Source organism: Carcharodon carcharias, chromosome 1 (assembly GCF_017639515.1).
Source record: "Carcharodon carcharias isolate sCarCar2 chromosome 1, sCarCar2.pri, whole genome shotgun sequence".
Taxonomy (NCBI): Eukaryota; Metazoa; Chordata; class Chondrichthyes; order Lamniformes; family Lamnidae; genus Carcharodon; species Carcharodon carcharias.
In genome coordinates, this window is record NC_054467.1 from 136832811 (window position 1) to 136858929 (window position 26119).

The 26119-nt window shown below is 42.9% G+C and overlaps 1 long non-coding RNA gene across 1 annotated transcript in view; it reads left to right on the forward strand.

The window, feature by feature from the left end:
- LOC121277060 overlaps positions 1–22038 on the forward strand; it is a 36007-nt gene extending 13969 nt beyond the window's left edge. Inside the window, exon 3 of the long non-coding RNA XR_005942796.1 lies at positions 21990–22038. This is a non-coding gene — a long non-coding RNA (uncharacterized LOC121277060). The remainder of the gene's footprint in view (positions 1–21989) is intronic.
- Positions 22039–26119: the final 4081 nt, after the last annotated feature.

Below are 26119 nucleotides of genomic sequence, written 5' to 3' on the forward strand. Positions count from 1 at the left end.
AAACTGAGCACATGCGCCATCATGTTATGTGGGACTACCACTATGCTAAATGGGATAGATTCAGAACAGATCTAGCAGCTCAAAAATGGGCATCTGTGAGGCACTGTGGGCTATCAGCAGCAGCAGAATTATATTCCTGTAAAAAGAGGCATTTTTTGTTGAAGATTTTTGTCTTGCACTCATCAGGACAAAGCACAACAAAATACCAAAGTCAGGGGAAACAACATATTTATACTGTATGAGAAGAGGGTGCTGATTGTTTAGCAAGTGGATTCTGATTAGTAGAGGAATTGTCATGGAGAATGCACCAGTTTATGGTGACTAACAGTTAACTGCCAAGCATTGTTTGAAATTTAAACCAGGAAGCTTGACTTTGATTGGTTGAGACATTGCCCTGGGGAATGAACCAGCAAATGGCTGTCACTTATTTTGTTTAGCTGAAACAGGCGCAATGTGTTCTTCTGTCTGCAAAGAACAGTGCCACACCGTAAACCCAACTGACAATGTTAAATTGGTTGTGAATCTAATTCTTATCACACTGAGGATTATTTGCCAAATATTGTCCAATTGCGGAATCACATCTAATGTTGGACAGTGTGTTGTATGCTGACAACCAATTTAAGATTGTCAGTTAGGCTTACAGTGTAATGCATTTGTGTGTATTGGAAGCTACATATGTTAACACACAGGGCCCTGTTCTTCGTAGACAGAAAGAACATGTACACACATTGTGCCTGTTTCAGCTAAACAAAATAAGTGACAGCTATTCGCTGGTTCGTTCCCCAGGGCAATGTTCTTGACCAATTAGAGTCAAGCTGTCTGGTTTAAACTCAAAACAATGCTCGGCAGTTAACTGTCAGTCACCATCAACTGGTGCATTCTCCATGGCAACATCTCTACCAATCAGCACTATCTTCTCATACAGCATAAATATGTTGTTTCTGCTGACATTGGCATTTTCTTGTGAATTGTCCTGATGAGTGTAAGATGAAAAGCTTTGACAAAAAGTGTCCCTTTTTTCAATGTTCAAGGTCTGTACTACCAAGTAACAAAAATTATATTCTACCACAACATGTAATCTCTAGATGATATCAGGAAATGGCCGAGTACACAGGATACACCAAAGGCTATGGGTCCCAACAACACCCTGGCTGTAGTGCTGAAGAAATGTTCTCCAGAACTAGTTGTAGTGTTCGTTGTTGAATTGTTCGGTGTTTGAATATGTGTGTCTGATATCTGCTCTTGGTTCCCTGTATGGGATTAATTAAGCCAGGATGTGGTGGACTGAGAAAAAGAAACAAAACTGAAGCAAGCAGACAGAAGCATGAGAGCAGATATTTTAAAACATTGAATAAGCATTAGATAAATGCCCAAGGCATAAAACACAGCAACAGGCAATGAGGATGGTGGAGATTAATTAAATTCACCAGCTTCAGCACATTTCCTTTCTTCACTGGAAGATCCACCCAAGCCTTGGAATTGATGAATTTTGGCATTCAAAGATCTACTTGGTTGTAACAGGTATGGATGGTCCTCAGGTAGCAGTGATACACAAGGAGATAATACTCATACCTAGTCTCAGAGCAAAAATCCAGGGAGTATCCGAGCAGTTCACAGATGACATGTTTGCATGGTGAGTGCCCTTGAAAAATACTTCAGGCTAAAGACAAGTGTGATGACCTAATGATATATGTTCCACCAGGTATGCCAGAGAGCCCATCATGGTCAGATACCCTTAAAGTTGTACCCAAATTCTGGATTTTTTTATTTGTTCATGAGATGTGAATATTGCTGGCTAGGCCAGCATTTATTGTTCATCCCTAACTGCCCTTGAGAAGGTGGTGGGAGCTGCCTTCTTGAACTGCTACAGTCCATGTGGTGTAGGTACACCCACCATGCTGTTAGGGAGTGTTATGGCACAGCAGATGGTAAATGCTGACCTGTTCAAATCCCAGAGGGAAACTTGAAACAACGGTCACAACTAATTTTCAACTTATATAAATTCCAAGATGCATGCCTTGAATTCAGTAGGAATAAGACCACCAAGTCTTATCGGTTTTTACAAAACTGGATTAAACATTTATGACTAAGAGAAATTATTTTAAATATATACAAAGATCCACAAATTACTACAATAATTTCTAAATCCCCTAATCATTATAACTCACGATTACGCTTTTGTTAAGGCAACAGTAAGACACTTAAATTTTAAAATACCCAGGCAAATAAACATGATACCCTGAACAAGTCAAATTCAAAGTAAGCTTTCTTAATTTCAGTCCTCGAGGACAGCAGCTTGAGGCGTAAATGCTGAAGGCTTTTGCACACTTGTAAGATCTTAAAAAATGCCTTCCCTTACAAACAGTCTTCTCTCCTTTATACATAGTTCCCTCTTTCAATGCAAATACCCATTGTTATGCTATGTATTTGGACTTTATCTTCCTGATAATAAGACTCTCTCATAGCACTAATTTTTATCTGTAATCTTTGGGAAAAATAAACACACTGGCCTGAATTTTTCCCATGTCGGGCAGGCTCAGTGGGATCGGGTGGGGGCAGTCATGGAGCCAACCGCTGTCCACGATCGGTTCCCTGCCGCCATTTTATGTGGGTGGGCCAATTAATGTCCGCCCAGCATAAGACACAAGCCTTAGCGCTTAGCACTACCTGTGCAGGCAAGGGGAGGAGGGAGAGTCATGGCCAGCGCTCTTTCGTGCACGTGCGTAAAAGAGTGCTTCAATCTCCGAGGCACAGAGCTGCCTCAGGGAGATTGAAGTGGTTTGTGAAAACATTTTTACAGAAATTAAAATTTTAATGAGACATGTCCCCTCATGTGACTATATCTCATGAGGTGGGACATGTTTTTATTCTTTATATAAAATTTTTATTTAAGTAGTAAAAGCTTCAGGAAACCTGATACCACTCCTGGATGAGGTTTCCTAAAAACATGAAGGCTGCTGGGCCTTTTCACCTGCCCGCCAGCCTTAAGGTTGGACGGGCAGCGTAAACAATGACATTAATTAATTTGATAATGGTCTTAATAGGCCTATCAGTTATCGGCGGGCGCAAAGCCGACTCAGGTGCACGCCTGCCAAACGAAACATCACGAGGCAGCGTGATGATGTCAGGACGCACACCTGGTGTCATCACGTATCATTTTATGTGTTGGACCTGTCCCCACACGCCAACTGAAAAATCCTGGCCACTGTTTCTAAACTTTGGTGACTCATTTCACTCCCTCTTTTGAAAACAATCTAGTCTGGTTTATTTAAAAATACAAATGTTCCCTTGATGTCTACGTTTCTAAACTTCCCCATGTTTACCTAATTAACATTTCAAACCTAACTTCTCTTCTTACATCAAAGCACCAAGACTAATTCAACTAAGACAGATAGAGACACACACATACATACATACATACATACATGTAATAAAGCACTAGGTCTTTTTAAGGAATGCTCAGTCGAGATTGCAGACATCTGTGTTGCTTCTCATTGATGTTAGCATGAAAGTATCTATAATGGCTGGCAAACATCAGTTTTTTTTGCAACTTTCTCTCATTCCTGCAACAGGCACCCTTCAAGCTTATGACAATTCAATTATTCCAGTTATGGGAACGATCACAGTTCCAGTTCGCTATGCAAACATCCTTATACATACACTTTCTTACTTAATGGATTTGGGGAGATTAAGAGGTACTGCCATACTCTGCATCGACACATTAATTCCATCAGTTTGGCAAAATTTGAGATGGTTGCAATCTGTGTCAAAGTGTCCCAGGAGCTGAAATGATTAGAATCAGACAGTATGATTGAGTGAATTGACTCATTGCCATGGATATTGAACCTAGTCATTGCGCAACTCAAGAATGGTGAACTTAATGCATTGATCTTAAAGTGGTCAATAGGTCCAGAAAAGTGTCCATTTTCTATGATACTAGAACTATCAGCGTCATTTCATGACTCCACAGTCTTCATGAAGTTCGAAATAAGATGAAGCTATCAACAGATATTACTAGCAGAGAAAAGCTGATATCTTACAGATTTTGTTACTCAGGATGGTGTGTTTCAGTACCTAAGAATGCCATATGGACTAAGTTCATCTAGTACCTTCTAGAAAATCATCCCTTCAGTCTTGTCAGACATTGAGGGGACTGCAATTTACTTGATGACATCATTGTCCATGAAAGGGACAAAGCAGAAGATGATCAGCAGTTAGCAGTGGTGCTCACTTAACTCGCATGACAGAATTTGATGCTCAACAAGGACAAATGCACGTTCACAGCATGCAAGAAGGAAGCATTCACAGCATGACTTTCTAGGATGCAGAGTGACAGCAGCAGGAGTAAAGCCTACACACAACAATGTCAAAGCCATTCATCTGCTTCTGACTCCGTCTACTTGAAAGAGTCAGCATTGTTCCTTGGTACTACCAACTTTTATCACAAATTTATCCATAAGGATGCAGAATTCACTCTTTGTGCTTCTTTGCACAGGAGCTTCCAATGGGAATGGATAATGGCACAGTAAACAGTGTTTGATATGTTAAAGTTGAAGATAGCATCTCCGTCAGTCTTGCATGGAAATGTCTATCACAATAGATGCATCAGAAAATGCAATTGGAGCTGAACACTCAGTACATTGAAGGAAGCAAACAGCCAATCGCTTATGTATCACACCCATTGTCAGAAACTGAATGCAAATAACTTACTGGAGAGTGGGAAGCCCTAGCCTGCATCCACACTCATGAACATTGGCACATGTATCTCTACGGTAGAAAGTTCACTTTCTGCACCGATCAGCAAACACTGACTACATTGTTAGCCATGTCAGAATATGATCATCAACATCTATGCATCTACAGGTGGTCAGATCATCTTCATCAATACAACTTCGAGGTTGAGAATCTTGCAGATTCACACAACTGAGTAGTGACACGTTTAGCCATACTACTATGGCAGACAATGTTAGCCGTAACAAAGCAACTTGTGACATCGAAGACTGTGATCATGGTGATTTCACACGTGATCATGAATCTTGTTATGCAAGAGGAGTTGAAGGCAGAATCGGTGACAGACAGCGTACTGCAGAAAGGAAGCTTGTACTTTGCAAGTGACAGAAATCTTTAATGATCTGCCATAGCACCAACTGAGACTTGCCTTAGTTAAGAATAAACTGTTGCTGTTGAAGTGTTCTCAAGAAAAAATTCACAAAGTGCAAATGCTAAGTATAAAAATGCACCAATTGTAGCAATTGTCTCATACAGTGGGTTGGCACCCTGTTCTCTCAGAAGCAAACCCAGACTGGAATGAAATGAATGTTAGTGGAACCTCCTGTGAGTGCAGCTATACAAGTGCAAATAACTAACCTTATTACAGAGCTCATAAGAATCCCTGATGTGGGAAAGCGCTGATGAAGGTGCTCTACAAATGTTGAAATTAAGGTAGAGGAAGATGTGGGTATGTCCTGTGCTAGGAGACTTAGGTACAGGGGCTGCCATTGCCACCGGGGGACTCCTCAGTGGGCCATGGAGTGCTCAGAAAGGTGGGCCAGCCCAGAGCCTGCTGGGAGGCCTCCAGGTTTCACCCAGCGATCACCTCACATGACAATGGGCCCTCCTGATGTGGGCAAAATGCCCACAGTAGTAAGAAGTGGCTCTTAATTGGTCATTTAACTGGCTCAGCTAGGCTTCCAGTGGGTAGCCGATCAACAAACTTTCCTGCCATTGACAAAATGGCATTAGACACTCCTGATCCCCCTCCCACACCATTTTGCCAGCCTTCCTGCTTCCATGGCCATCTTCAAGCTACCCTGAGAATTCCAGCCATTAACTTTGCTTCTCTCTCCAAAGATATGCCAGATTCTCTGAATATTTTGCTTTATTAGTGCTTTTGTCTTACTTGTGCTGAGGCAAAGTTTGTGGGAACACTGTAGTGAGTTGCTAGAGCAATATGGAGGTTTTTGCTGACCACAAGAAGGGAAGAACCAACATTGTCTTTACAGAAGTATGCAAGCATTAGTAAGTGTCACTTGCTCTGCAACATGAGCAAGACATGGAGAGGAGGAGGCAGAGAGAGGAATCTATCTGAGGGAGGGGAAGGTGGCCCTGTCCCAAGAGGCTTTTCTGGGAGCACCAGTTTAGATTGGGAGAATCAATAGCAGTGCCTGAGGAGACTGTGCTTCACAAAGGATATACTGATGGAGTTATGTCACCTCCTTCATGAAGACCTGGAGCCTTAAACCAAGGTGAGAATGACTCTCCCTGGCTGTGAAAATCACCTTCACCTTTCTTCCAATGTAAAGGGATCCATTTAGGTGGGAGCAGGTGACATCAGCAATGTGTGTCAGTTTGCCATTCACAGAAGTATCAGGGAGGTGACAGAAGTACTCAACAGGAAGAGATGGGTCTTCATTCTCATCTCCCTGATGAGGGAAGATCAAGATGAAAGGACGCATGCATTCTCCAAGATGGTGACTTCCAGATGGTGCAATACGCTCCCCGTGTCAACAGGGGAGCAACACCACAACAAGGATAATCACTCAATGAACAATTGAGGCATGGCCACACCAAGAAATTCCTTTCAATGAATGCTTGTTATTCTGGCAGCAAGCACAATGTTTTTATCCTGCTACAGTTGACATTACCGAACATCCTTAGGCTTGCAAGGCACCACAGGATGGTAGTTTGATGATAAGGGCTACCCACTCCACTCATGCCTCACTACGGGAGGTCAGAGGGCATTCAGTGAAAATCATGAAGCCACCCAACACTGTGGAGCAAGGCAATGGTTTCCTAAAGCAAAGATTTCACTGCTTAGGACACCCAGCAGTACGCATCCAAGAAGATGTCCTTGTTAGTGGTTGTACTTTGCAATTCTGAGAGCCCTGAGCACAGAGACCACCTTGGAAGGAGGAAGATGGCAGAGAAGGAGGAAAGGAGGAGACCACATCCACCACATACAACTGGAAAAAGTAGGAGGGGCCCTATTTTGAGAGGTTGCATCAGTTGAAATGACCTTCCCCAACTTGCAGAAGGTCCTGACTCCAAACTCGGCTCCAACGTTCGTGCAGTGTCAATATCTGAACTGGTGGCTACAAGGCAAAACCAAATGATGGTACTCCTTCCTCAGAGGTCTCTTCTTTCCCCTGCCTTTCTGCTTGAGGCTGCAATGGCTGAGCAACTGACAGTTATTGACTATCCGAACACAAAAGCATAAGAGGGTGGTAGAGGTGACAGAAGAGTGATGAGGGAAGGAAAGCAAAAGGTCCATAGACACTCCATTGGTAGTTACCATCTCTTGCCACCTGTCCAGATGAGGGTGTGGAGTAAGTGGAGAAGATGCATATGGCAGCAACTTACCAGCATCCAGGATGTCCTCAGCATCACTGGGTGCCACTAGCTCGATGGCTTAGGTACCCTTTATCATGTGGACGATTTCCTTGAGGCAACTGTGGGAAATGGTACAGAGGTGAGCTGAGAGTGACTGCCCTTGACATTAAAACTGCATTTGACCAAGTATGGCATCAAGGTGTCCTAGCAAAACTGGAGCTAATGGGCATCAGGTGGAAAAGTCTCTGCTGGTCAGTCATACCTAGCACAAAGGAAGATGGTTGTGGTTGTTGGAGGTCAGTCACCTCAGCTCCAGAACATAGTTCCAGGAGTTCCTCAGGGTAATGTTCTCGGTCCAACCATCTTCAGCTACTTCATCAATGACCTTCCTTCCATCACAAGGTCAGAAGTGGGGATGTGATAATTGCACAACATTCAGCACCATTTGCGACTTCTCAGATACTGAAGCAGTCCATTTCCAAATGGGCAACATTCAGGCTTGGACTGACAAGTGGCAAGTAATATTCGCACCATACAAGTGCCACGCAATGACCATCTCCAGCAAGAGAGAATCTAACTATTGTCCTTTGACATTCAATGGCATTACTATCACTGAATTCCTCACTACACATCCTGGGGGTTACCCATTGACCAGAAACTGAACTGGACTAGTCATAAAAATACTCTGGCTACAAGAGCAGATCAGGGGCTAGGAATCCTGCGGCAAGTAACTCACCTCCTGACTCCCCAAAGCCTGTCCAAAATCTACAAGGCTCAAGTCAGGAGTGTGATGGAATACTCTCCACTTGCTTGGATGAGTGCGGCTCCTACAACACTGAAGAAGCTGGACAACAAAGCAGCCCACTTGACTGGTACTACATCCACAAACATTCACTTCCTCCACCACCGGCGAACGGTGGCAGCAGTGTGTACCATCTACAAGATGCACTGCAGGAACTCACCAAGGCTCCTTTGATAGCACCTTCTAAACCCACAACCACTACCATCTAGAAGGACAAGGGCAGCAGATGTATGGGGACACCACCAACTGCAAGTTTCCTTCCAAGCCTCTCACAATCCTGACTTGGAAATATATAGCTGTTCCTTCACTGCCACTGGGTCAAAATCCTGAAGATCCCTCCCTAACAGCACTGTGGCTGTGCCTACACCACATGGACTGCAGCGGATCAAGAAGACAGCTCATAACCACCTTCTGAAGGGCAATTAGGGATGGGCAATAAATGCTGGCCTAGCCTGCGACACCCACATCCCTTGAATGAATGAAAAAAAAAGGGCTCCACTGCTGGTCCTTTGGACTGCCTTCCAATGGTTGCTTGGAGACTCTGTACAACTAAATGCCTATCAGTTTCAGGTAACAATTATCTCCTGCTGTGCTCTTGCTTCCTTTGAGCTGTTGAAGCTTTTTGGGACTCCTGCAACTTCAGTGAATTTCAGTTCCCCTTGCAAAGTCACTGTTAATGGCCCCCCCCTTAACTGCCAGCCAGCAGGTTCCTGTCCTCTCTACCAGACTGCTCTTGGGAAATTCACTCGGACATGGGAAAGATTTCAGGGAGCAATACTGAACCAGTTTCCCACGATTTACCAACTTCCTCTTCTCCAATTTGTAGGCAGGGAATTTTCAGCACTGAGTCAATGTGGTCATGTGATATGTCTGCCTTAACTGAATAGCTGTAAGTTTGCAGAGACGTGAAAAGGAGTGTGCATGGCTGACATGATTGGAAGGCGTGTGTGTGTAAGTTGTAATACGTTAGGGGTGGGCAGTGAGTGTTAGGGACTGTTCCTGGGTAAGTGATAAGAGTGATGTGATGCATTGAGCAGTGTGAAAGACAGATGTGTGATTGGTCTGAGATGTAATGTATGGATGCATTCACTCTCTTTGATCATCCGCGTAAGGCCATTAGATTTCTCCTGGCGCCATTGCTATGTTCTGGGAGCCACATTCCGAGTATTGATCCTCCTTGTCACATGCTCCCATTCCCTATGGTGGCTCATACTTGAGGATGTCCTGCCCCTTGCCAGAAAAATGGCCTTTTTTTTCCTGGCCTTCACCTCTCTAGTATACCCAGGGCTACAAAACTAAAACAGGGAGTCCTTTTTTTGAACATTTTTTGTGATACCGTTTTTTTTTACTTTCTCTCTTAAGTCCATCACATCTGCATGCAAAGGAACCTTGCTGAAGTCAAAACTCCCCGAAAACATTAAAAGTGGAAAGTAAAAAAAATGGGTGGCAAAGATTTTATTTTTTGCACAGTAAATCTAAAATGGCCAAAAGTAAAGCCTGTCTGTTTTGTAATACAGGCAGAACTCACCAATATGCAATCAAGGCACATGCACACCTGTAACTGAGACTCATTGAAGAAATCATTTCTACTTGGCGGGGGGGGCGGGGATTGTTGTGTGTTTCTGTGCACAACTGCAGTATATGCAGCGTGCTGCAAATTCAGCTGGAGGATTTGTCCGTGTGATACTCTTATCAAGAACAGAGAATCCTGGAAAGACACAACATTTTTTGCTGAGAAAACAGCATTCCAATCTCACGGAATGCTTTCTTTGGCCACTGGGAGATTGCTGCCGATTCCGGTGGACCCCCAATCTTTCTGGGAGGGTTGGCAACCCTATTCTCACCTGTAGTGTCATCCTCCTCCCTGTGATTATCCAGCACCCTGCAGTGCATTGCACAGTACACTAGCCTATTCAACTCCACCCACACCAATATCCAGGCTCTCCTTCCAGGGGCCTTAGTGATACTCTCAGAGGGTTATGATTCTTTGGAACTCTCTTCCTCAAAAGGTGGTGGAAGCAGAGCCTTTGAACATTTTGAAGGCAGAGGTGGATAGATTTTTGGTAAGCAAGGTGGTGATGGGTTATCGGGGGTAGGCAGGGTGCAGATTTGAGGTCACTAGCAGATCAGCCATGATTTTATTGAATGGCGGAACAGGCTCAAGGGGCCGAATGGCCTTCTCTTCAGCTCTGAAGAAGGGTCATACGGACTCGAAACGTTAACTCTGTTTCTCTCTCCACAGATGCTGCTCGACCTGCTGAGTCTTTCCAGCATTTCCTGTTTTTGTTTGTGACCTACTCTTTTTCTTTGTTCATATGTTCCAGCTCAGTATACTGAATTTGCTGTTTACAATAAAGTCTCCTTTCAGGCAGGGTGACAAAATGTTTACATAATATTGGGCAAAGTCCCTCTCTTCTGGCCACAAATGCAACCCCAGCTTCCTGCCTCATGCCACTTCAAGTCCATGTCCCATTTTCATGAGTTCTGTTGAAGGGTGATGAGGACTCGAAACGTCAACTCTTCTTCTCCGCCAGTGCTGCCAGACCTGCTGAATTTTTCCAGGTAATTCTGTTTTTGTTTCCCATTTTCATGTGCTGAGTGATGTAGGGGTGAGTGTACCAGCTTTGCTGGATGTTGCGAGATATTGTGATGGAAATACATTGGAACTCCATGCCCTAAGGCAGTCTATGCCCTTGGTATTGACCTGCTCTTTTTTTAATCTCCTATGCTTTGACATGCTAGAGTCTGCCCTGTCTTGTCAATTCTCCATGTTCCATTTCTACCTGCCTCGCATCCAGCACTTCCTTTAGCTATTTACAAACTCTTTATGTCTCAATCTCTGTTATTTGTTTTTATCTCGTTTCTTTATTGCTTCATTTTCATAAGCTACTATCACTTCTGCCTTTTAACCACTTCCCGTTTTTCAATTTAGCACTTTATAAATCATTTTATTTATTTATTTGTGTTTTCTTTTATCTTATGTATCTTTTTTTTTTCAGCACTGTTTCACTATATTTTGCCTGTTCCTTTAAGGTTTTACTGAGATTATTGCATTCTGTTACACGATGGTTCCTCTTTTTATATTTTGCGCACACATGTATATATACATATATATATTCCCCTCCCCTTTTCTGAATGTAATAATGTACCTGTGCTTTTCATACTTTTCACTTTCGAAGGAGGGCCCACAGACTTTGTTAAGTCATCATTCTCTCACCACAGACACTGTTAGGCTGACTGAATGCTTATGGCAATTTTTGTTTCTGCTTTGGATTGCCAGTATCTGCATATTTTACCCCTTATTTGTATGGAATTGTTTGTTGCATACACCTACGAACATATGAATTAGGAACAGGAGTAGGCCATTCAGTCCCTTGAGCCTGCTTCACCATTGAATAAGATCATGGCTGATCTGATTGTGGCCTAAATGCCACTTCCCTGCCCACCCCCCGATACTCTTAGATTCTTGACGAAAAGGGAATCAATCTACTTCTGCCCTAAAAATATTCAAAGACTCTACCTCCATTTCTGTCTTGGGGAGGAGTATTCCACATACTAATGACACTCAGAGAAAAAAATTCTCCTCATCTCTGTCTTAAATGGGAGATCCCTTATTTTTAAACTGTGTTCCCTAGTTCTCAGCATCAACACTGTCAAGCCCCTTCATGATCTTACATGTATCAATATAATCGCCTCTCATTCTTCTAAACTCCAATGGATACAGGCCCAACCTGTCCAACCTTTCCTCATAAGATAACCCCTCATCCCAGGAACCAGTTGAGTGAACCTCCTCTGAACTACTTCTAATGCAACATGGTGACCAAAACGGTACACAGTAATCTAGGTGTGGTCACTCCAATGCCCTACACAACTGTAACAAAACTTCTCTAATTTTATATTCCTTTCCACTTACAATAAACAACACTCCATTTGCCTTCCTAATCACTTACTGTACCTGCATACTAACATTTTGTGATTCAAGTACCAGTATACTCAAATCACTCTGTACCTCAGTTCTGCAATCTCTCTCCATTTAGAGAATATGCTGCTTTTCTATTCTTCCTGCCAAAATGGACAAATTTCACATGATACTCCTCCATCTGCCAATTTTTGCCCACTCACTTAACCTATTTATGTCCCTTTGCAAACTCCTTATGCTCTCTTCAAACTTACTTTCCTACCTATCATCAGCAAATTTAGTAACTATTCATTTGGTCCTTACATCCAAATCATTGATATAGAAGGTAAATAGTTGAGGCTGCAGCACTGATCCCTGTGGCACTCCACTCAATACATTCTGCCAACACAAAACTGACCCATTTATTCCAACCCTGTTTCCTGTGAGCTGACCAATCCTCTACCCACGATAATATGTTACCATCTACACCATGTGCACTTATTTTGTGCAGTAATATTTGATGTGGCACCTTGTCAAATGCGTTTTGGAAATCATAGTACACCACATCTAAAGATTCCCCTTGAACCATGTTGCATGTTACCACCTCAAGGAACTCTAATAAATTAGTCAAATCCCATTTGTCTTTCATGAAACCATGTTGACTCTGCCTGAATGTTTTGAGATTTTCTAAGTGCCCAACTATAACCTCCTTAATAATAGATTCCAGCATTTTCCCTAAGACAGATATTAAGCTAACTGGCCTATTGTTTCTGCTTTCCGTCTTCCTCCTTTCGTGAACAAAGGGGTTAAATTTGCTTTTTCCAATCTGATGGGATCTTTTCAGAATCTAGGGGCAGCATTTTTCGGGTGGTGAGCGAAGGCGGGGCCCACTCGCCAACGCGTAAAATGACGTGGGGTGACATCAGGTGGCGTCCCAACGTCACCCCATGTCATTTAGATTTTCAGTTCGGTGGGTGCACAGCCAACTCAGCTGTGCCCCTACTGACCTGTCAATGGCCTATTAAAGCCATTAAAAAAGTAATTAAAATGATTAATGGACCTGCCCCGTCCAGCCTTAAGGTTGGCGGGCAGGCGAAGAGCCCAGGCGGCCTTCAGAAAAAACATGAAACCTCATCCACGGGTAGGATAAGGTTACATGAGGGATTTAAAATTTGTATTACGTTTTTAAAAAGTAATTGACATGTCCCAGCTCATGTGACAGTGCCACATGAGGGAACATGTCAATAAAATTTTTCTCATCTTTTATTATCTTTTTAAAAGTAACACTGATCTTGTCAGCTTCCTCAGTACCCTTTCCCTGGTGATTGTAATTGTTTTATGTTCCTTTCTCCCTTTCACCTCCTGATTCACAATTATTTCTGGGATGTTGTATACAGTGAAGACAGATGACAAATACCTGTTCAATTCATCTGTCATTTCCTTATTTTCCATTATTAATTCCCGAAACCCACCCTCTGGAGGACCTTAGTTACTTGTTTCCTTTAAAATACCTGTAGAAACTCTTACTATCTGTTTTTATATTTCTAGCTAGCTTCCCCTCATACTCTAATTTTGCCCTCTTTACCAGTCTTTTAGTCATTCTTTCCTGTTTTTTATATTCTCTCCAATCTTCTGACCAGTTGCTAATCTTTGCGGAATGGTACGCTTTGGGTGAAATTTTCTGTGCCCGTCAGCATCGAACATATTCGATGGCATGAGCTGGCAAAATGGCGAGCAGGCCAAAAGTCAGTTTCAAGATGTCATGAAACAGTTTGCGATCGTCCGCTCAGTCTGACAATGGCAGGTCGTGTCTCCCGCCATCGGATGTCAGGAACCTTATTGTAATACATCTGCATATCATTATTAGGTTAGCCTGCTGGACTCATCCCCTCACATTGTATCATCTGCCATCATGCCAACGTTTCACAACAGTGCGCAAGTGACATGCAACTGGCGGGCTGCACTTTGCTCGGGACTTTGAGATTTGTTTGCCTACCTTGCTTCGGGCAGCACTTGCAGTCATCAGCGCTAGGCTTCGCAAACAGCACCACATCACTTTTAGGGGGGTTTAGTTACCAGACCAGCCATAAGGCTTTGGATGGCTGCAGGGCTAGGGCTTGTCTGGGGAAGGGGGAGAAGTGGCCCCAGGCAAAGGAAGAGGCTGCGGGGTGAGGGTTGTACTGGGGAAGGAGGATATCCCAGGGTCTGTGTAGGGGCACAAGTTGATCGGTGCAAGTGGCCTCAAGATGGTGAGGACTGAGGAAGCAGTCTCCAGAGCAGTTGAGGCCAGATGGAGATGTGAGAGTGTGTGCGAAAGAGTGAGTGGTGATGTCTCTTGAGCTGGCAGTGAGTGAGATGCCAATGCATGTGTGTTGGACTTGAGTGTGTGAGCTTAGAGTGATGAGGTGGTTGCCATGCCCTGGCTGCATGGATAAGATCATTCACCACCCACCCCGCCCCCCCCCATCTGCATTGGATGGCCAACATCTTCAGTGTAGCATTGGTACTGATCACCACTGCCATCGCCTACCAAGCAAGAGTGGTAATGTAGCTGCCCCTCCTGTGCCCAGAGCAGAGGCAGAGGACATCACAGTGGGCCTCCACAGTGTCCAAAAGGTGCTTGAGGGATGTGTCAGTAAACCTGGCGACTGCAGTCTTTTTGCCTTTTGGGGGCCATCCAGTCGTCTTTGCAGAAGCACTGTGTTGGAAGCACTGAGAGGTGTGTGCCTGGCGTGATGATGCGGTGAGGTGATGGCATGGCGGCCAAATGAGAGCCCTCCCGCAATGGAAATGGCGTGTTTCCTGGGAATGCACAATTAATGCGACGGGTTTGGGATGATACTGGTGAGAAACCACCTTTAAGACCAGTGGGTAACTCATTTTTCCCACCCGCTACTGTATTTATTGCAGATCTGGGACACTTCTGCCCTTTGTCCTTCAATTTGTTACTATCTTTAATTCCATAAGTTAGCCATAGCCAGTATCTGACAGCCCTACTGTGGCATGTCTCCCCCGGCAGATGCGGCAAGCCATTTAAATCTCCATTCAGTTCAGTGGGACCATAATATCCTGCCAGGCGGGAAGGGCTGTAAAATAATGGTCCATGGTGGGGGTGTCCTTCCCCTAGAGTCTTTCTTTCTCACTGGAATGTATCTTTGAGTGTTATGAAATATCTCCTTTAAATGTCTGCCACTGCATCTCTACTGGCCTATCCCACACTTGATCCCTCGCTCCCCCAATATTTAGCTTAAATTCCTCTCTATCACCCTAGTTATATGATTTCCCAGAAGGCTGGTCCCAGGGTGGTTCAGTTGAAGACTGTCTCAACGGTACAGCTCCCACTTTCCCAAGTACCCCATCATCCAAAACCCATTTCTCCCACACCAATCTTTGAGCCACACATTTAACTCCCTAATCTTATTTACTCTATACATCAATTTGCTTGTGGTTCAGGTAATAGTCCGGGATTATTACCTTTGATGTTCTGGTTTTTAATTTAGCCCCTAGCTGCTCATACTCCCTAAGCAGAACCTCCTTCCTAGTCCTACCTATGTTGTTGGTACCCACTTGGACCACGACAACAGGATCCTCTCCTTCCCACTGCAAGTTCCTCTTCAGTCCAGAGCAGATGTCCTGAACCCTGGCACCGGGCAGGCAACAGAGCTGCCTGAATTCTCGTTCTCAGCGGCAGGGAACTGTATCAATCCCTCTGACTATACCTTCCCCTACGACTACATTCCTAGTTATTACCCCTGCTTGAATGTTTCCCTGTACCATGATGCCATGATCAGTTCACTCATCCACCCAGCAGCACCCCCACTTTCAGCCACACAGGTTGTAAACCCCTCAAATCTGTTGGACAATTCCATGAGCTGAGGCTGCTCTGTTTCTACTTTCTTGATCCCCTTGCCTGCCTCACTCACTCATGTCCCTTACCACTGACCAAATCAGAAGGCCCTATCCTAAGGGGTGTGACGACCTCCTGGAACAAAGTGTCCATGAAACTTTCCCCCTTTCTGATGCATTGCAATGTCCACAGCTCGGCCTCTAGCTCAAAGACTCTGAGTCAAAGATCCTCAGGTTGCAGACACTTACTGCAAACGTGTTTGCTCTGAATCACACTGGCCTCCATTTTGTTGTCATAACACATCACCTGCCCTGCCATCCTCAATGTGTCATAGTTATGTAATAAATTAATTATTTTCCTCATTAATTTTTAAATTAAATTAATGCATCTTCTTACCACCACTTATGTACTAATTTAAACCTCAGAGGGTGAGATTCACTAGACTAATACATGGGGTTGGGGAGATGCCTTAGGAGGAAAGACTGGACAAGTTGAGCCTATATCCATTGGAGTTTAGAAGAATGAGAGATGACCTTAATGAAACATATAAGATCCTTGACAGGGTGGATGCTGAAAGGATGTTTCCTTTTTATGGGAGGGACTAGAACTAGGGGACACAGTTTAAAATTAAGGGACTTCCCATTTAAGAAGAGGTTGAGGAGAATTTTTTGACTGAGGGTTGTGAGTCTTTGGAACTCTCTTCCCCAGAGAGCAGTGAAGGCAACATCATTGAATATTTTTAAGGCAGAGGTAAATATATTCTTCTCTAATAAAATTTATCAGGGATAGGTGAGAATATGAAGTTGAGGCCACAGTCAGATCAGCTATGATGTTATTGAATGGTGGAGCAGTCTTGAAGGACCAAATGGCCTATACCTGCTCCTAATTCATATGTTTGTATAACCCAATAAACCTTACCACCTAAGAATAAAAAAAAGTAATGGACTCACTAATTTCTTACTTCCCTTCTACTAGGACATTAATCTTAATTAATTATAGGGTAGCTACTTAAAGATTATTTAAAGAATTACATTTTTCTACATTCCAACTCTTTATAGATACTCCATAACAGCAGTTACACACCAGCCAACCAACTTGCAGCTTTCCTGTGATGTTACTGTTTGATTTTTGTTTCAAACTCAGCACGTGTCAACTCTTTATGGTGACACAGGTTTGCCTCTCTGCTGCTACCTCTCCCGACCCTCTCTAGGTAGGTGAAGGCCCAAGCCTGGGTCTTGATTTTTCTTCTCCTCAGCAGGTCCCATGCAGGTCTGCCTCTCTGCTGCTGCCTCTCCCAACTCCTGGATATTCAGAATTCCTCAAGCCACTGTTCTCGCCGCATCATAATGTCATGTGCCGCTGCAGGCTCACTGTTGGCTTTTGTCTTAAGCAGCACCGACTGACTCTATCTCAAAGCTGTCTTGCTCCACAGTTTCATTTAATTGTTTGCCTCCTCTGGTGCTTTAACGAAAGCTTTTTATCTTCCTTTCAGGGGTGAAGGATTGCAGTCTTAAGCAATTAATGGTTACCAAAGCACCACTGGATCCTTCTTCCCCTTTTCCCTCTGACATCACATCTTCCAATCTCACCTCTTGCCGTGTGTTCACAATGCCTCCTGATCTTTCTGACTCTGAATGACAATCCTCAACAAAGCTCTCAGCTTCATCCTGTTACATCCCCACCTCAATGAATGTCAAGTTCAACACAAAACTGAGCATTCCCTTCAGTTACCTCCATCTCCACATCCATTTCTTAGGTCATGAGTCTCCTGTCTCCTTAGTGTACTCTTTTCCCTGCCTCCAATACTCTTCCCCCACCTGAATCCCACCCTCTCACCTCTTACCTTCGCATGGTCTTTTAATTGAGAACTGCTGGCACAACATCAGCAGTCTCAATTTTTCTGCTCCCCTCACTCATTCTAACCTGTCTGTCTCTGAACTGGCAGCATTCTGTTCTCTCAGACTCAACACTAACATTATAATTAAACCTGCTGACAAGGGTAGGAGCGTTGTTGTCTGGCTTAGTAGAGGCCAAATGCCAACTCTCTGATACTTCCTCCTACCTCCTCTTGGAACATGACCCCATTACCAAGCATTAAGCCATCATTTCCAGGGCATCATTGACTTCACCTTCTCTGAGGATCTTCCCTCCGCAGCCTCCAACCTCATCGTCTCCAAAACCCAAATGGCTTCTAGCTTCTTCTCAAAATCCACAAACAGGACTGACCTAGCAGACACATTGTTTTGGCCTGTTCCTGCCCAACTGAACTAATTTATTTCTATCTCAGCTCTATTTTTTTCTCCCCTTGTCCAGTATCTTCCATCCTCCATTCATGACTCTCCTGATGCCCAACACCACTTCAACAGTTTCCCGTTTCTTGGCCCAAACCATCCTCCTTCATCATGGACACCAACTCCCTCTACACCTCCATCCCCTGTTCACTAACAAGTGAGTCAAAAGGTATAGGGGCTATGCAGGAAAGGGGCACTAAGGCCACAATTGGGCCAGTAATGCCCTTATTGAATGATGGAACAGGCGCCAGGGGCCGAATGCCTACACCTGCTTCTAATTTGTATATTCGTTTATTCATTTATCTGTAATCCTGGGTGGATCTGAAACATGAAGGGTGAAATTTCAGTTGAAAAAAATGTTGGAATTGGAGGGAGATGTGACTGTGAAAGCAGATTTTTACAAATATCTGATCAAATATGAGAAGGAAACTAGAAAGTAATGAAAGTGAACCAGGTAAAAGAGACCTGTTGGAGAGTAGAGCAGAACCTCTTCAAGGTGGGCATTTCTGGAAGGGAAGTGGCAGTGAATGAAACCATAATGTGAAAGCAAAATACTGTGGATGTTGGAAACCTGGACCAGAATTTTTAGCTTGTCAGTCGAGCACGTGCCTGACCCGAATGAACGTAAAATAACGCGTGACCTTGTCAGGCGAGCGTCCCGATGTCATTGCACACTTGTGCGATATTTTGGGCAACAAGGGCCCAGAGTGACAGCAACCATTGCTTCAATAGACCCCTTGAACTGTACACCACCCCGAACATGGATTGTGCCCATGATACCAGTTTTCATAATGACAAGTTCAATAAAATAAGCCACTAAAATGAGCTTTTATGTGATATCAAATGCTTTTTACTAGTGCAAATTAATGCGACATTGTAAAGAAGATTGCATTTTTTCAGATAAGAGGGAGTAAGCAAGCTAAGTCTTGTGCAATGCTGGCACAAATGTAATGTACATTCATTTATTAGGCTATTAATGAATGCAGGTGAAAAGGCTAAGCGGCCTTTGCATTTTTAGCAAAACCTCATCCACGGGCAGGATGAGGTTTCGAACCATCATTAAAAAAACTCCATTTTCATACTTATCTCTAACATATCCCTGCTCATGTGACAGAGTCCACAATTGAGTCACATGAGGGGGCATGTTTTTTAACACATTAAAATTCTTTATTTTTAAAAATATCTTCATCTCCCTGAGGCAGCTCTCTGCTCAGAGATTTTTCTAGCGCGCATTTGTGTACATGCACGAACTCGTGCGCTCATCCTCCTCCCCACCCCCTCACACGGACAGCGCTGAACGCTGCTGTGCGCGTTTCACGCTGAGCAGGCCTTAATTGGTTCGCCAGTGTGAAATCATAGTCCAGTCCCGATTGGCGGTTGGCTTCCCAACAGCTCCCGCCCGCCCCCGCCGAGCCCACCCGACGAGGGCAAAATTCTGTCCCTGAACTTAAAGCAGAAATTGCTGGAAATACTCTGCAGGTTAGACAGCGTTGTGGAGAAAAAAACAGTTCATATTTCAGGTCCAGGACCTTTCAACATTGTATTTTAAACATAAATAGATTGGCAGAATCCAGGAGAAATAACATAGCAATTTCCATCTGCTTACACCAGCAACAAGGACCCAGAGTGACAGCAACCATTGCTTCAATAGACCCCTTGAACTGTACACCACCCTGAACATGGATTGTGCCCATGATACCAGTTTTCATAATGACAAGTTCAATAAAATAAGCCACTAAAATGAGCTTTTATGTGATATCAAATGCTTTTTACTAGTGCAAATTAATGCGACATTGTAAAGAAGATTGCATTTTTTCAGATAAGAGGGAGTAAGCAAGCTAAGTCTTGTGCAATGCTGGCACAAATGTAATGTACATTCACTTATTAGGCTGTTAATGAATGAGAGGTACCTAACAGTCAAGTACTGCTGTACCGTTTCCAAGTTGCTAGGGAAACAATTGCAAATAAGATCAAGGTTTGATTCTTTGGAAAAGACTGGATTAAAGCAAAAGCAACAGGGAAGTGGAAGGCAGTGGCATAGTGGTATTGTCACTGCACTAGTATTCCAGGAGGCCCAGAGTAATGATCCCACCACAGCAGATGGAATTAAAGGTCTAATGACAACCATGAAATCATTGTTGATTGTCATAAAAACCAATGGGTTCACTAATGTCCTTTAAGGAAGGAAATCTGCTGTCCTTACCTGTTCTGGCCTACATGTGACTCCAGGCCCACAGCAATGTGGTTGACTCTTAAATGCCCTCTGAACAAGGGCGATAAGGGGTAGGCAATAAATGCTGGCCTAGCCAGTGATACCCACATACAATGAATAATAAAACAACTTCTCCATTCTTTTGGAGAAGGAAGAAGGAATCCAACTGAACAAAAACTGGGTCTATAGTGCTTTGTTATTGCAGCCCCCACAGGCTTCTAAAAAAGAGACTAAGAATTTGATGTTTATTAAACTTTATTGGAAAATATTTTCAAAAAGATTTTAAATGTTTGATTTCAGAATGAAGAGCCAAATAGCTTCTGATGAACAATCATACGGACTCGAAACGTTAACCCTGTCTTCCTCTCCACAGATGCTGTCAAACCTGCTGAGTTTTCCAGCAGTTTTTGTTTTTGTGCCAAATAGCTTCTGATAATTTTCACTGGTATTATAATGATACCCAAAGAATGCAACAATGTTTTTGTAATGAGATGGCATACTCTAACATGGATTGCCATATGGCAAAAGTTTTCCACTTTCTTCACGAAGACAGATTCTCTTTAATATACAGTTGGTTAAAGGGGAAGGCATGTTCAAGGAGTTGAAATCATGCTGTGCAGTATGTGTGTCAAAGACATTAATTGTGTTAATAAGAAATTTCTTTCCATGCTATTTTAGCAAAGGCATTGAACGATTAATAGGATGACACCAGCAATGACCAATTATATTGTGAGGAACCATTTGAGATACTGCAACCATTTTTGTGTAGAGTTTAATAGAGGTTTTAAAAATTATGAAGGGTTTTGATAGAATTATCAGGGAAATACTATTTTCTCCATTTGAGATTTTAGTAACAAATTAAAAATGATCACAAAGGAAGTGAGTAGAGAAGCCAGATGTAATTCCTTCATGTAGTGGCTTATTAGAACATGGGAGTCTTTGCCACAGAGAATGGTTAAGGCAAAGACCATTGCACCTTCTAAAGGAATATTAGATAAATATTTGAAGCAGGAGTTATGCGAGGCTAGGGCTGTGGGTTTTCCTCGATCAAAAATCTAGCAAAGATTGAAGTGATTGGTTATAGATGCACTTTGTCTTTGCTATAAATATCTATGGGGTGTAAATTCAACATCATTGCAAATGTAATTCCAAATGTAAGACAGGCATAATGGTAAGCAATTTAGAAGGGCACAGGTCCTTGCCCAAAGTATGTGCATTTGGGCCACTGCTAAATTGGTTGCTTTTTTACATGTCCTTGGAGGTTGACTGAAATGAGCACAGGCTCCATTTCAATATTGACATTTGTGAATTAGAAGTTAACAATAGCAGGAGGTCTTTCAAACCCTCAGAATGCTGCAGACTGGAAAGACTTAATGTCTTCAAAGCACCACATTATTATACAAAAAAACCCAATAAATTTCCTCACCTCCAGCTTTTAATCTCCCACTGCCCCCACCAAACTGTTTGCCTGGGGGCTGCAGAGTTTCTTCCTTATTCCTACTCAGGAGCCTGATGCAAGTTACTCCTCCAAGAGTTTTGTCTTAGCCACTATTTTTTTCCTTTTTGTGCTAAGTTTGCTAAAATAAAAGTTGTTTTCTATTGTTTAACAGGAATCAATTCTTACTGCATTTGATGACCCCTGAACTACAAGCCAGGACAATGGATAACCTTGCACATGGGGTGGTCAACTGTCATGACACAGCGGCTGATAAAGGCTGAGTTATTTAAAATCCCAGAGGGAAGTTTTAAACAACTGTCATAACCTATATTTTCAATTGGTATGTTTTGAGTTACAGCTGTAAATTCAGGAATAAGATCACCAGTTCTCGAGAGGTTTTATATCAAACTAAATGAAACATTTATTAATTTACAACAAATTAAACACATACACAAGGCTACAAATTACTACTATCATTAGTTTTTACAATTTTCCCAAATTAATCTCCACTAAGGCAACAATAACTAATAGGCTTAAACCGACACCAGGCAAAGCATTTTCATCTTATGAATTCAAAATGAGGTTCCTTTTAATTTAGTTCATTTACAGACAGTTGTAGGCTTACAGCTTCTTAGATCTTACATACCTCTGACCACACACAAAATTCTTTCTGTTATACCCAGTCTTCCCCTTTGAATGTAAATTCTCATTTTCACCAGGCCCTTTGAACCCCTTTCATAGCACCAATTTTATTAGTAATATAAACATTGCTTGGTGTCTCCTAGCTAGGTGCAAGATTTTACTCCCACTCTTGAATGCTCTATTCAACAAAATGCAAAGGTATCCTTTACTGTTTACATCTCTAAATTACTATACATCAAAGCACCCAGACTAGCTGGCTTTAATCTAATTAACTCACACTTAGAATAAATCTCTATTTTCAAAAAAATACTTTCCAATAACATTATATACATTAATATCTCTTCATGACAAACTATGGTGTGGAATCAGGAGATGGAATTTGATTGATGGGCAGTGTAACCTGATTTATAGCAGGTGAGAGACACCATCAAAGAGATATGTAAACACCCTGAATACTGCAAAGTCTCACAGTGCCTGTGAGAAGAGTTTGATAAGGATTCATGGTTGCCAGACTCTTGTTTTGAGAAAGTCTGGATGGAAGCATTGGAAGACTGGAATGGAGCCTGAAATTGGACTTAAAGGGGCACAGCATCCAATGTTCAAGGCTGCAGCTGGAGTGGAATTGTCACCTACTGAAGCCTACGGAGGAAGGGATGTCGACGGAGTGACTGACTGAAGAGCCCACTGCCATGCAAGGTTATTCTGAGACTTGGTGATGTATGAACCAAGGGGAATTGTAGGATTTAAGGGATTGTAGGATTAGTCTTGAACAGGCTAATTTGGGGTTTTACCATTTTGCCGAACTGTCTTGAATGGACCAATTTGGAGTTACTATTTGTACTACTATAAAGTTGTCTTCTTCCTTTCTTTTAATATATATACAAAGTGTTTTTTCTTCCTTTCTTTCTTTTTAATAAAGTTATCTTTCTTTCCTTATCACTAATAATTGTTTAATAAAAATTGTTATTTTCATGCATTATTTTGTATTGAGTCACTCATTCCTGTTACGTCCAGAGTATGGCTCTGAGCCTAAGAGAGACTCGTCAAGGGATTCCCAAACCACTACACAGAAAATGGCCCTTAAGTGATCATTAATTGCCCATGACCTTAGTTGGGGCAAAGGAGGATGGGCCAGCCTAGGCCATACCTATTCCCCTGTAAAATTATGGACATGTTGAGGTGGCTGGGAGGGCAGTGGGAAGGCCATCTGAAGAATTTTAGGCCCTCCCCACCTGTGAACCCACCAATGGGGGACTGTAAAATTCTGCCCTCTGTTTCTCTTTCCACAATGTTGCCAGAGCTGCTGAGTATTTCCAACATTTTCTGTTTTTATTTTATGCCTTCATTACCTTAGCTAGCCTGGTGAGATCATTAAAATGTTTTCTGGCACTAAGAAGCTGTTTGGAGGATTGTAGATTTGGAACTGACCACCAGCACCTATTCCCTCCAGGACAGCACGAAGATCCTGCTCTGGAAGCACAACTGTCTGGATGGAAAACGGCTTTTGCATTCTGGTTGTTACTGTCATCAGCACTATCTTCACTGCTCCTGAGATTCTTGAGGCTGTGATCATTGTAGGATTCCCGATGGTGCTTCTCCTCATGCCATTGCTTTTCAATGTTTACTTATACCTCCAGCTGTCGCTCTCTCTCTCTCTCTCTCTTCCTCTGTTCTGAGTCACCTGCAGCACATATAGCTGTTTTAGTTATTGTAATCTTTTAACTCCTGGCACCTTGCCTCAGTTTCAATTGCAATTGGGAAGAAGCCCAAACAGGAATGTAACGCTCACTAAAATAGTTTCCTCTCAACTGTGGCTATGTTGCTAGCACTCTCACCTCTGAGTCAGAAGCTTTGGGGTTCAAGTCCCACATAAGACTTGAGTGCACAAATCTAAGTTCTCACTCCAGTGCAGTACTAATCAGTACTGCACTGTTGGAGATGCTGTCCTTCAGAGGAGATATCAAACTAAGGCCCTGTCAGCCTTTCAGAGACTCTGCTCTTCTATAATATGGTGTCATGGGATCTTTTACGTCCTTCTGAAAGGCTGACAGAGGAGCTCTTCCTGGTGTCCCGGACAATATTTATCCCTCAATCAACATCACAAAAACAGATTAGCTGGTTAGTATCATATTGCTGTTTATGGGAGCTTGCTCTGTAAAAATTGGCTACTGCATTTCCTACAACTGTGGCTATGCTTCAAAAGTACTTCAATGGCTTTAAAGCTCTTTGGGGTGTCCTGTGGTCATGAAAGGTATAAGATAAATGCAAGTCTTTCTTTTATTGAATGACGCTCTTGCAAGGAGAAGCTTTGTCAGGTGCCTGCAATATCATGAGGCCAGGTGAAAAACTCACCCTGCCATTTAACAATGCTATCAGGAAAATCCTTGGCAAAATGTCAAAGTTCCTTTGTAAATTCATTCAAGTATGAGGGTTCTTTTCACCAGCAGACAGAAATATTTCAGTCAATCTATTGCAGATGATCAAAATAGCACCGCTAGTAAGTGTGTAATTAGCATTACACGCTGACTGATGTCACAATCGGCCTACTCTGCTTACCCCCAGCACACACTCGCATCCCCTGTACCAGCAGTGTGTGCATACGACACAAACCCCATTTTAGACTTGAAATAGCACCTTGAACACTGAAAATACGGGCACCCCATTACCCTGAATTTTGTTGCCTTTGTATTTTAATTGCCTTCTTTTTGGTTCTTCCCGCATTTCTATCCTGAATGTCAGAACATTATGATCACCAGATTTCAAATATTCACCTACTTCCATTATCATTCCAAGATGATTCCAGGGATGCTTTAGAACTTAAGACCAGATTTGAATTCTATTTATTTTAGTTGAACTTAAATGGTTGATACTCATAGGAAATGAAGAGATCTCTGGTTTCAGGACGTAGTGAAAAAGCTGTCAGGGAAAAGTACATTCTCAGAACTTAGTCACTGGACGTTTCAAAGAGGGCAAGATTCTCAAGAGAGGCTTTGCTAAGTCATTCCAAACCTTGTCTATGCTGGTGGACTGAAATACATAACTCTGTTTTGTTGAAATCCAACTTAATTGAGACAAATTGTAAGATTTGAATCAAGTGGGTATGGAGTTAATTTGTTGAGTAACCTCAGGGTAAGAATTGTCAGCCTCTTGTATCAACTCCAGTGTACAAACCAGTCCTTCTTCTCATCACTTCCCCATTCTCACCCATCCATCCCTATCCCAATTACAATGAGGTCTCTTCTTAAGCAGTCCCTTGGGTTTGAGGGTGATTTCCTTCCACTCCAGATCGATGGGTTCTGAGATACTGATAAATCCAATATGTGATCTGCAGACTCTGCTACATGCGGGGCTGGTGGTGCTTGAGGGGAGGTGTTTGGAGGTTTGTGTGCTCCCTCCGATGCCCCTCGGCTTCTGTGTGCTCCCAACAATGTCTCTTGATGTGTTCGATGCCTACTGGAGTATAACTTCTCCATTTTGATTGGTCACAAACCAGGGATTCCAATCAGTAGGCGGGAATGTTTGATCTCTTCAGGGATGCTTTGAGGACATCCCTAAAGCTTTTCAGCTGTCCTCCTAGGAATCTCTTGCTGCGACCAAGTCCCAGACAGAACAGTTACTTTGGGAGTTTGGCTTCAGGCATACAAACAACATGCCCCAACT